This window comes from Mus caroli, chromosome 3 (assembly GCF_900094665.2).
Source record: "Mus caroli chromosome 3, CAROLI_EIJ_v1.1, whole genome shotgun sequence".
In the NCBI taxonomy this organism is placed as follows: domain Eukaryota; kingdom Metazoa; phylum Chordata; class Mammalia; order Rodentia; family Muridae; genus Mus; species Mus caroli.
The window spans coordinates 99,821,691-99,834,794 of NC_034572.1; the positions used below are offsets into that span (position 1 = coordinate 99,821,691).

At 41.4% G+C, this 13,104-nt stretch overlaps 1 protein-coding gene across 4 annotated transcripts in view; it reads right to left on the bottom strand.

Annotated features, from left to right (window-relative positions):
- Window positions 1-10,812, bottom strand: part of Rap1a (RAP1A, member of RAS oncogene family) — a 77,453-nt gene extending 66,641 nt beyond the window's left edge. Inside the window, exon 1 of one of the 4 annotated variants that reach the window (XM_021157561.2) lies at window positions 10,670-10,812. The gene's annotated coding sequence lies outside the window, so the exon portion shown is untranslated. Of the gene's footprint in view, window positions 1-3,343; window positions 3,493-9,962; window positions 9,982-10,225; window positions 10,384-10,669 lie in introns of those variants that run through there. The other 3 variants (XM_029474954.1, XM_029474956.1, XM_029474952.1) reach the window with 3 other exon arrangements.
- Between the last annotated feature and the right edge of the window lie 2,292 nt (window positions 10,813-13,104).

Below are 13,104 nucleotides of genomic sequence, written 5' to 3' on the forward strand. Positions count from 1 at the left end.
AGTTAATGAGTGATAGAAACCAGGCCCAAAGAGTTGAGTCTACATGTTACCAGTTAAAAAACAAAGATAGGCAATAGTTTGTGTACATACTTCTATTGACACACACACACACACACACACACACACACACACTGGCAGGGGGAGTTCTTTCATTTTAGACAGGATTTCTGCTGTGTAGCTAGGTAGCCCTGGCTGGCATAGAACTCAATGTGTAGAGTAGGATGACTCTAAATTCAGATCCTCCTGAATTGGCCTCCCAAGGGCTGAAATTAAAGGTGTGCACTACCATACCAAAATTATACAATTTTATTAGGCTTTTTGCAATACTAAAAGTAATTTATTCTGATTCTGTAGATTCCTGGAGAAAACAGTAATGCTGTATTTAAAAATTTGTTTTTAAAAAGTGATATGGGGGGAGGGCTCAGTTGGGCAGGTGAGAGGACCTATGTTAAACCTCAAAAACCCACATAAAGCTGGACTGGGAAAGGTGTCTCTGTAATCAATCCCAGGACACCTATGGAGGAGAGAGGAGAACTCAAACTCAAAGGACAGGCCAGCTATCTTGACATACATAGCAAACAAGAGAACTCCATCTCAAAACAAGGTGGAAAGTAAGGCCTAACACCAAAGGTAGTCCTCTAATCTCCACCTCCACACAGGAGCCATGGTTTATGCCAGTGCCCATAATTCGTAAACACACACACACACACACACCACAGTAAGAGAGATGGGGGGTGGAGATTAACAGACAAGAAACTGCTGTTTACCCTGCAGATTTGTTTTTAGCTAGTATTCTTAGTAACACTGTCCTCAGACCCAAGTGTTCCATATACCTATCCACACAGGAAGTGATGAGCAGTGTGCCTTCCCTTTCTATTTATCACAGAATCCAAACCATTCCACAGTCCTATGTGATTTGTTCCCTACCAGCCTCACTGGCTTCAAAACTGTGGCATAAAGGTTAGAGTCTCACACACTTTAAGTCACCTCATGTAAAAATGGACGAATAAGCCAAACCAGCTGCTGAGACTGGCACAGTGCAGTAGACTCACCTGAGTCCAGGAATTTGGGGGTAGCTTAGGCAACATATTACGACCCTACCTCTTAAAACTAAAACAAAAAAGGTTTTAATTGAGTAATTTTAATAATATACCCTAAAATGGTAGCTGAACAAACCTTAACAAGGGACTAAATCTGGAGCTTAGTGGTAAAGTACTTGCCTGGCCACATGCAGGCCAGGATTTTAATTCCTAGCATCTTAAAGATTTCATTTCTGAATTTAGACATTATTTGGAGGAAAAAAAAAAACATTTAGAAAGAAATGAGAACTGGTTTAAAAATATAAACTTTTTGTTTTGTTTTGTTTTGTTTTGTTTTGTTTCGCAACACGGTTCTCTATGCAGCTCTGGCTGTCCTGGAACTCACTCTGTAGACCAGGCTGTCCTGGAACTCAGAAATTCACCTGCCTCTGCCTCTCAAGTGCTGGGATTAAAGGCATGTGCCACCATGTCTGGCAAAATATAAACATCTTAAAACTAAAAGAGAGTTGTTTGGTTTTCAACTGTATAATACTGAGCACCTAACTCAGAGTTCATATGAATTATTTTCAGATTGATATCAAAAATCAGATCAACTTTGCATACTGGTTTTTCAGCCAAGTGGAAAGTACTAGAGTCGGGTACTAGAATGACTAAAACTGGGTCTGAAAGCTCATTTAAAAACAGACCAAGAGAAAACTTGCAACAGCAAGACTGGGAATGCTTACATGCTTCCTCTGAAGGTCAGCGTCCCGTGCGGGAGCTGCTCTCCATCTCACTGCCTTGACTTCCAGGCTGCCGTAGTAGTGTACCTCCTCTGCTCGCTTCACTGATGCTTCCCAGGTCTAGGACCATTTACACCGAATGTAAAAAATGGAGTGGGCTGAGTTGAGAGATGTTTCAGCAGTTAAGATGGGATGTGAGTTCAAGTCCCAGCACCCACATGGCAGCTTAAAGCTATACATACTCCAGTTCTAAAGGATCTAATTCTCTCTGACACAGACATACACAAAGATAAAACACCCATACATATAAAATAAAATAATAAAAAAATTTAACCCATGAAAAAGAATTTCACCTTACTACGAACAGTTTTACAATATTTCCAGACTACAACGTATAAAACTAAGAATTCTCTATTAACTAATTAAATTAATCACTTCACAACACTAGAGAAAATTAGATTTCTGCACAAGTTATACATTTTTTTAGAAAAACAAAAATATTACTATTTGGCTAGCTATTTAGACCAAGCTGGTCTTAAATTCATAGAGATCTGCCTGCCTCTGCCTCCCATGTGCTGGGCTTAATTAAAGGCATGAACCACTATACCCAGGGAAGATATTTTTATGCATATGAGTATTTTGCCCACATATATGCCTGCAGTATTCACAGAGATCAGAACAAGGTACTGGGTGCCTTGGAACTAGAATTACAAGCATTGTGGGTGTTGGGGACCAAACCCGGGTCCTCTCCAAAAGCAGCCAGTGCAATTAACTAAACATCTCTGCAGAGCATACCTCTGTTAAATCAATATCCCATTCTTCATCTTTTGAACTTTCTGACTTTTCAAATGCCATTCCTGACACAAACAGAGTCTACCACTCTCTCTCTCCTAAGTACTATATACGACAGTTCATTTGTGTTTCTGTTAGTTCATGTAAACAAGGTCACAAAAGTGAGGTATCTCCCCCTTCTGAAACTGGCCAAAATAATTAACAAATTAGCTGTTTTTTATTAAATGCCTATTATAAGTCAAGCAGCCTTACAAATTATTTCAAACCTTTTCAACAAACTTATGATGTAGGTAGTACTATTGTTATGATCCTTTAAAAATAAGAAACTAAGGTTTAGAAATACCAAATCATCAAGTTAATAACATGGACTTCATAAGTGATGAAGCAAGGTTCTGGACTAGGCTTGCCTAACTCCAGAGCCACTAGTAAACAATGTTTATTAAGTCAGAACAATATGTCTGTCTCTCCCTCCTACCATCCCTCTCCACCCCCTTCACCTTTTTGCAAGAAAATAAACTTTCTCATATTCATCATTTTAGAAACAAAAAACAAAAAAAAAAAAAACAAAATGAATAAAATGCACAATGCTCAGATTGCAACGCCACTGTCTATTTTATAACAGATCACTTTCATCTAAAATATTTTAAAAGAAATTCACTTCAACTTTTTCAAAAGAACTGAAAATTTCCACTCTTAGTGTCCCACATTCTTAATAATATGAAGTCTGAGGTACTACCATGAAGTCTCTAGCATGGATTGACCCCACTGGCAAAAACTGTAAAAACTAACCTGCTCAATGCCACCGAGGGTGCAGCAAGACACTTATACAGGGCAACTACCCTTTGAGCCTGAGATCCTATTTCTGGGAATCTAGCCTAAAGCAAAGGGAGGAAGGAAAAGACAAAAACAAATGTAATCAATGATAAATGTACAAAAGTGTCTCTCCATTGTTTAAAATAGTAGTATGATAAATAGTCAACCTTAAAGCTCTAAACCAAAGGACCAACAGTCCATACAGACAGGAAAAGTAATAACTAAATAGTATAAGACACAAATCTAACTTTTATAAAAAGAAAAGTCTGTACACACAAAGGAAAAACTGGAAAAATCCATACTGAAAGCCTGCTGTGGTTTGCTCTGTGTAATGGGACCATCAAAAATGGTAGATTTCTTCTTTACCCTTATATTCTTTTCAAAACTTGCCACGTGTAATCTCTCTCTCTGGGGAAGGTGAGAGGGGGCGTGTCAGATTAGTTGGAATAGGAACTACAGTTTCTCAGGACAAAAATCCCATCAGTCTTGTTTTGTTGCCAGGTTCTATTATGCCCACGGTTACTTTTAGATTGTATAAAGGATGTTATGTGAAACTCAATAGTATTTATGATGCTACACAAGGCCTATCATTTAATGGACTTTAAGCAGATTTTCTATGTATGACTGATGAAAGTGAATGTCAAATTAATCCAAACTCACACATGCAAAATAGGAAAACCAGAATATCTATCCTCATTTTGCAAACTAAATATACTATTATTTCTTATAAGTATGTCAGTTAGGTCTGAGAAGGAAGAAATTTGAAAATAAACCTGGCAAGTTCCTAGAGTTCACTAAGAATACAACCTGATATGTGTATTTGGTGTATCTGCATATCCATCCATCCTAACTAGGTATTTTAGTGACACAAGATTATTTTAATTTATGTGGGAAAAATATTAAAAATCTGTTCTACAAAAAAAAGCCAAACCTTGACATTAAACATAAAATTAAGGCCGGGCGTGGTGGCGCACGCCTTTAATCCCAGCACTCGGGAGGCAGAGGCAGGCGGATTTCTGAGTTCGAGGCCAGCCTGGGCTACAGAGTNTTCGAGGCCAGCCTGGGCTACAGAGTGAGTTCCAGGACAGCCACGACTACACAGAGAAACCCTGTCTCGAAAAGCCAAAAAAAAAAAAAAAAAAACCCATAAAATTAAAACCAATTGCTTAACAAGGAAACAACTCCAGTATGTGTGTGTGTGTGTGTGTGTGTGTGTGTGTAGAGCTACATCACAATCTATAATTTTTATTTTACTACATTTTTGACAACTAAGAGATAGTATTTATGAAGCTGCTATATTTATGAACAGACAGTCAAGTACTAAAAAGTAGTACTGGTTTAAAAAAAAAAGAAAGAAGAAAAAGAAAACATGAAATACTACACATTTACATGTGTCCAACAAAGAGTTTAATTTTGACTCATCCAACCTTCTCAGCTGGGACTTTGATCCTTGAGAAGTGCATGGTGGAAGGAGAGATCCAACTCCTACAAGCTGTCCTCTGACATCCACACGTGCATCATGGCATGCATATAATAAAAACAGAGATCATAAATATGCGTAGTAAAAAACCTTTAAGGGGCTGGAGAGGTGTTCAAAGTTTAAGAATCCTTAGTACCCTTCCAGAGAACTAGAGTTCAGCTCCCAGCACCCATGCAACGGCCACTGACCATCATAACTCTAGTTCCAGGGGATGTGACACCCTCTTCTGGCTTATTCAACCAGACACTCATCTGGTACACAGAAATACACACAGGCAAAACACCCATACACACATAAAGTTAAATAAAATAAAATAAATTTATACTTAAGACATTGGTTCAATGTTAGTGAACCAATGGGTCATGAATGTAATGTATACATGGTTGTCAATGTATACATGAATATCAATGGTTAATGAAAGTATACAATACTTTTACATGTGAACGGAAAGGACAGTTTCAAACACATCCAATAGATTTGTGCAGATTATAAACTACATCAAATTCTAAAATTAGTGCTAAATGTCAACCACTGCAAGACTTAACATAGAACTCGCTGTCTTAATGTTGCATTAGATCATCAATCTATCTGGAACAAAATGATTGTATTTATAAGTGAATTTAAAAATATCACTGAAAATACAGTGACTGAATGTGCTCTGTAGTCAACATGTCTGGCAGTCTACATTAAGAGACCCCCTACTATTCACTTGTGGCAGCATCAACACCATCAGGGCTCTGTCCAACAGTAGCACCTAATTCTTTGTACCTCTGTAGTTTCACCTCTAAAAGCTAAACCACAATCTTATCCTGAGCAAAAATATTTTCACTTGCACAGTAAGTCGTTATAAACCAGCACTGAAAATAAAAACAGGACTAAGGGGCTTAGTGGTTAAGAAGACTGACCACTCCTCCAGAGGACCCAGGTCCATGCCTAGCACCCACATGGTGGATCACAACCAGCTACAACTCCAGCCCTGCGGATCAGATGTGTTCTTCTGGCCTCCTTGGAAACCAGGCATACATGTGTATATGGAGGCAAAATACACATATACATAAAAAATGTGATGGCCATAATAAGTAGCACACTTGATAATAAACCTTTGAGTTCAAAGTGAGGCCCTTTAAGTTGTTAATTAATTCAAAAGTGGTTTTATCAGTTATTTGTACTTTAATATTCTTAGGGAATAGGACTAAACTGTATTATGTCCTTAGATCAAACATATGATTTACATGCTTTATTTTAAGTTTGGTTCATCCTATCAATATGAACTAAATAAGCTTAAAAAAAAAACTGGCAAAAATTAGAGTGACTTACAAAAAGATTCTTTCAGATTTATCTACAGAAAATTGATATGCTCTAAGTAAGTTAAGTATTCTTTTAAAAAGTCACTCACTTGTATAATAACTAAAGTTTATTTCATAAAACAGCTAATTTCCCAGGTGTACATCAGGTACTTCTGAAAATAATACTAAAAGCACTATTTTTATTCCTCTTATGAAAGTACACCATTTCTTATTTTAGTTTTACGTTAGTAATCACACAACTTCCCTTTTTATATTGGTGCATGTGTGAGCGCACATCGGACCCCTCACTCTGAAAGGCCTACTTTCAAGAAGAAATGAGAGCACGGCACAGTTCTTTGCTGAACTGCTTGGCTGATCAGAACATAATAATGAATAAAGCTAACCTTATATGTTTAATACTCATTAGGATCATTTAACTTTGAAACAAATTAACCAGTCATCTCAAAACTGTGTGCCCAGGGAAGGAAGGCCAAAACCCCTCACTGTGTAACCATAACTGCTACTACAAAAGACTCAAAATGTAAATTAAGTATATGAAATTCTAAAAGGCACATAAAAATTACTACTTGTGATATCTACACACACAGGCATACACAAAGGATGCTTTGACTTCCTCTCATTAACATATAAAAGCTTAAATATTTCTATTTAATGCTAGTATTTACTACATAAAAACTATATTAAGTAATGCAGTGTTTTCACTACAACATTGAAATGAACATAAAATACTTGAATATGCTGTAACTTTTCACAAGTGATTAACTTAATTTGAAAAAGAACATTTCAGAATAGTAAGATAAATGCTTTGTACAAGTTATTGCTATTGACCATCTGAAATGAGAGCTGTCTGATGCCAAGACCCTTGTACACTGAGCTCTGCGGCCACTCCCTGAAACCTCTAGTACATGCTACACAGTGCTAGGTGCTTTCTGGGAACTCAGCTGTTCTCCCTCCCTTTACAGATGGCACAGTTTTGGCTCAGATCAAATCAAGCCATCTAGATTCCAGAACCAGAAATGCTGAAACAAAGCCTTGGTGGTGTAATTTTCTATAAAAATAAACTGGTATCATTCTCCTCTTAAAACTAAATAAAATGTCAAAGATTCAAAGCTGACCTTACATAACACAACAGGAGTCTATTTTCAAAATAACAGGCACTACAACAATTTAAAATTCAACTGCTCTTAACTAAGGACTACTTGATGAAATTTATTGTCAAACATATAAGATTCTAAAAACATCATACAAAACATAAACAAATTACAGAGGACAATAAAAACTCCTTATAGAAGAAGTAACTGCCAGAATGAACAACTAGAAGCTTATTTTAAATAAGACCATCAAGTACCCACAAAGTTCACAGTAACAGAAAACACTGTCAAGACTCAGTTACTTCACTATTAGATTATAAAACACAGAAGAATGTAAAAGTTCCCTAAGAGCAAAGGCCCTCTAATTCATCCCTATATTCCCAATAATTAGCACTCTGTGAAAAGCAAAGATGAGCTAAATTCAACCTGTCTAAAAAACAATCGTCTGTGGTAATAACACCCAATGAAAACTAAATTGCCATGAAACTTGTACTCAGAAAACACGGCTGTTAAAACTAGATGGCCAACTAACTATATGTCTATTCACATACTGATCCTTTTAGAAATAAATCACAAAGAAATATCCCAAAAGAAAAAAATGTTGTCTAGACTACTGTGAACCATCATTGTTATTTTATGGGGAGGAGAAGATACCTACATGCCCAACAGAAAGAAGATGGACAATTTTAGCATGGTTGAAAGGTTAAAAAGGAAGACATAGGGCAGGATGTAACTTGGCTACTAGGCATTTGCCTAGCAAGTTCAAGGACTTGGGTTCAATCCCCAGAACATTAAAAAAGAAAAGAAAAAAAAAAAAATTCCTAGATCCTACTCTTTCCTGAGTTGACTTCCACACAAGTCAGAAGGATGTTCATAAACTTAGGTCTGATAAGGTCTCTCTTCTACTCTAAGGGCTCCCCCATCTCATTCAATGTAAAATCCAAACATCCCATTACTGAGTGTAAGAGGCCCCGTTACTTCTCTAATCTCAAGCCCTCTTCTCTCCCTGCTTACTGTTCTTACACCGCACTGCCCTCCTAGCTGTTCTCAAAGGGTCACATACACTGGAGGGTCTTTGCCCTAGCAGGCTCTTCCTGTCATCTTTTTGCATCCGAGGAAGCACACATCCCTCCTCACTTCCTTCAGGTCTTCCCTGACAGTGTTCTCTAGCCCCTCACCAGTCCTCACCCTTCCACACAGCTCTAACACCTGACACTACATTTACTTGGCTATGGTCTTGTTCCTCCTTCTGAAGGGATGACAGCAAGAACTCCTTATCCACACAGCAGACATTCAATTAAGTACTCCCTGAATGTTGCATATTTTCACAACAGACTACAAGAAGACCACACATATGAACAAGCTTGGAAGAGGGAAAAAATTTTTTTTTGATTTTCAAATGCTCATATTACTAAAACATAGATTATACAAATAAAAGCCTGATTAGTCATGATTATGAGTTTAGGGGGTCAAAATATACTAGGGAGTATTGGTTAAAAATGGCTACTGGTTAGAGCTGGGGCTATAGCTCAGGGGCAAAGTGCTTGCCAACCATGCTTGAGGCTCTGGATTAGCTCCTCAATACTACAAACAAAATGACTGCTAAAAGTTCCCTGCATGAAGCTGGGTTTCAACCCAACACTACATAAACCAGGCAGGGAAGTCTATACTGATCCAAGCACTCTGAAGGTAGAGGCAAGAGAGTTAGTAGTTCAAGGTCTTCCTCAGTTACACCACTGAGCCACAGGAGATTGGGGGGGGGGGGGGGGGAGGTTCCTGAGAACTTTTCCTCATAAAACTGTAATCAATTTTAAACCTTGTTCCAAAATCCTCAGAATTTATAAGGTGAAAGCAAGATCACACCCGAGGCCACAAAAAGTGTGCACTTTTGCAAAGTTTTAATATGAAACTGAATAATATCGGGATCTCAGTTCACTTTTAAGATCGGTGTCTATGGGTGGCTTTAGAGGAGACCAGAAGCTGAATACACAATTCTGTGGATAAATGTCTGTTTTGGTTTTCCTGGGCAAAGGAAGAGTTCATATACATCACTATATTCTAGAAATGGTTAAGAATGACATTTTTTATAATGGAAGTGGAATGTAACATTTAACATAAAGATTTCTCTCAAAAAGATAAGAGATGTGTAAACAGACCACTCAACTCATTCGACAAATGCTGGAATAGGTATAATCCTTGCTAACGAACACAATCATAACAGAATCTGAAGTAGCAAGGAACTAAACTAGAGTCACTGAAACACCACACTAAGAAAGAATATCCGAAAATGTACATTTAATTTTGAAACAAAGTGTTACAGAAGAGCATAAAGACAGCAAAGAGTCTGGGACCTAATCTAGTACTTACTTTCTGTAACACCAAAGTGTTACAGAAATCAATTACATCAAAAGAAAAAAGTACTCACAGGCATATCTACCCCCACACACGCTGACAGGAAACTCAAAGAAAGTTTCCAAATCCTGTTTCCAGCATCATCTCTTCTAACCGCCCGCTTCTGAAGGCTAACTACCTTGGTTAATTCTGACTTTGACTCTAATAAAAACAGTATCTTCAGCCACCCAAGAAGCAGACAACAGCGGTTGGTACCTGTCCCGCTTGGCCCATTAACCTCCTGCCCTTTTATTTCATTTCTTACACAGTACTTCCTTCAAAGCAGCGACAAAACGATTTTCCTTTCCCAACGGCAATACACTCACTGTTTCTGAACGGTAGCTCTTTTTCCAAGGCATGAAAGGTCCCCTAAACTCTAGTTTTCTATCCTGTGAGGAAATCTCAGATGGGGGGAGGGGGGCGGACGCGGGGGACACAACTGTCCTTCCTTGCTCTTCTCCTTACAACAGCCAATTACACAACTCAGCAGAAGATACTGCCCTTAACTTTCTGAGTAAGGAGACAAGCCACAATCCCACCACCCCACACTCCTCACACGCCCTCGGTGGGCGGAAGACCGGAATCACACCGTGGCCTCTTTCCTGACAAAATTCAGGGGTAGCAGCAGAGATCAGAGAGTCGAGAGCGACGCTGCAAAGGCGAACACATGGCAAGCGGCAGAATACAGAGGGCAAGGAGGGCGGGAACCGGGCTGGCGGCGGAGTGGGACGCAGAGGTGTCAGCGCTCGGCGGCCGGGGCAAAGGCCGCGCGGAGGGCACCGCACCTCTCCGTCCACGGGGACGACAGCCGAGCGGGCGCGGACACGCGTCCCATCTCGCGGCCCGCCCCTCGCGGCCGGTCCCGCAGGCCCCGCCGGGCCGCCTCGGTCCGCGGGCGTGGCTGGCTCCGGCCTCCAGCCGCGGCCCCTCCCGCCCGCCGGGCCCCCGGCCGCCTCCCCGGGCTCGCGGACGGCTAAGAATAGGCCACCGAGGTGCGGCCAGTCCGCGCCCCTCACTCGCACCCGGTACTCACCCAGCGGCCCGGCGCCTCCTCCACCTCCTCCTCCTCCCTCCTCTCGGCCGCGGCTCGGGCTCGGGCTCTGCACGGCGGCGGCAGGAGCAGCGGCCTCGGGAGCGGCGGCAGCGGCGCCTCCGGAACGCGCACGCACGCAGCACGCAGGCCCCGCCCCCCCGCCCTGGGCTCCGCCTTCCCCGCTGTGTCCGGAATCTATTTAAGGGAGCCGTTCTTCAAAGGGTCGTGGGGGGGGGGGGGGGGGGGGGGGGGGAAATAGTGTGCAGACAGGAACTGGGGCCTTGCCTTTGAGAAGGTAGTTAAGGCCAACATTGAAATGAGGAAGGGAAAAAAAAATCAGAAAGAGAATTTTGAAGGGATACAACCATGGGACAGCTGTTAGTTGAGTGCCTAATAGGTCCCCAATGCCTAGGCATACATAGGGAAAGTCACTTCTAAAGCTCTCATCCTCGTGACCCAGGAGAGGGAACACGAACAACAAAAAGAGTAGCAAAATTCACAGGTCACCAGGGAGGGCTTTGCATGCTTTCGTTCATGCTATGAAGAAACGAGCCTATCCAAAAGAGGCTGGATGAGAAGAATACCTTCCTGGGCTGAGAGGAAATCAGCCACAAACCCCGAGGTGAGGTGTGTCTTCCATATTTCACAACTAGCAAAATGCAAGCGAAAGGATGGATAAATAGAGTCTATGGCCAAAGAGTACTGAGGCGCCAAGATCTGGACAAACGACCAGACCCCGTGGAGCCTGTGGGCCATTGTAATGACAACAGGAAGCCCCGAGGAGAGGGTGGGCCCAGAAACAACTATATCTAGTTCATGTTTTTAAAGGTTAACTTTATGCAGGGCGTGGTGGTTTACTCCTGGAATCCCAGCATTTTGAAAACAGGAACAGGAGAATTGCCACGAGTTTGAGGTTAGCCTGGACTACACAATGAGTTTCAGGCCCATTGGGAGCTGGAGTGAGTCTCGCTGTGTATGTAAAATATCTAAATGAAGCACAAATGTTCACAGGGGAAGTCTGAGGTGGCTGTTCTCATCCAATTGGTCAAGAGTGGTTATTTTATTTTAGGTTTTGTTTATTTTAGCTTTATTAAATCCATTTTAATAGATTTGGACTTGAGAAGGCAGAGGGTAGAACAAAACAATTAGGAATGAATCTTCGGTTGGGGGCCTGCTGACTGATATCATTTAATAAGAGAGAAGATAGGGTAAGAACAAAGCTGGGACCGAAGAAATTGAGAGTTCAGTTTTATGGGGGATGGAGAAAGTTCAGTGGTGATGAGTCTGAGATATAAATTTGAGATCCATCAGGATGTAGATGATTTGACCCTCCTCCGGTCTACATAAACTCTCTTAGGGATGGGGAGTAACTGGAAGAGAGGACCAAGAGAAACCACAGAAGTAGGGGTTAAAGATAAGCAGAGTTGACAGTCAGGTTAGAGGAGCAACTTGGAAGGAAGGAAGTTGTTAGGGAGTTGTTTTAGAAAAGAGGGAGTGATCAGTCAGTTCCCTTGCCTAATGCTGAAATAGCTAAGAAGACAATTGAATCTCAATCTCTGCCTCACCCCCACCCCACAGTCCCCATCCCCGCCACTCTGATTGGTTCATGCTAGACAAACTGCCACGGAGCCTCATCCTCAGTCAAGAGTTGGGAATTTAACTACTGACCAAGTTTGGCCTGAAGTTTGTTGAGGAGCTTAATGAAAACCCTTCCAGTGTTATCCCATGGAGAAATGTCTGATTGGGGTGTGTTGAGAAAATGAACGAGAGGTGAGGCAGACAGTCCGGAGCTGGCTGAGCCTAGCAACAGTCAGTAGTGGGAACGGTGTGGGGATCCGGGGACAGGGTTTTAAAGCTGAGTTACGTCCTTGTGGTGTTAGAGTGAAAAATAAAGTTACCGTGCAGAGACAAGAGGAGACACCTAGAGAAACCATAGGAACCAAGAAGCAACGAGTCCTAGCACGGTGCTGAAGCAGTCGGCCTTAAATGAGAACAAGGACAGGACAGTCACAGACTGTTCTGTAGCAAAGACACAGACACAGAGCAAGTAGGTGTGTATCTGAGGTGGGCATAGCCCACTGCAAAGCAAAGGGGACAGGTGAGAGCTAAGGTGTAGTCTTTATTTTGCCCACCAGGTTGAGTACCCGGTAGGACAATTTCAGCCTTGAGGAAAGAGCACTTTTCTAGATGTTCTCCCTTAGGAGTGGTGTCTTTTGTCAGTTTTCCATGCCCCACGCACCACGCATCCACACATCCATGCATCCATGCCCTGCCCGTTCCTTGTGTTTATTTTTTCCAGTTTACACAGTGCTGTCGGTGTTGCCTGCGGACAGACAGATAAGATCAAATCTGGCCTGTGTGCTTCCTTTTATCCTCTCTTAATGGGGTGGGGTGGTCATATATCTACACTGAAATCACTCAGCAAGGTGCCCTCC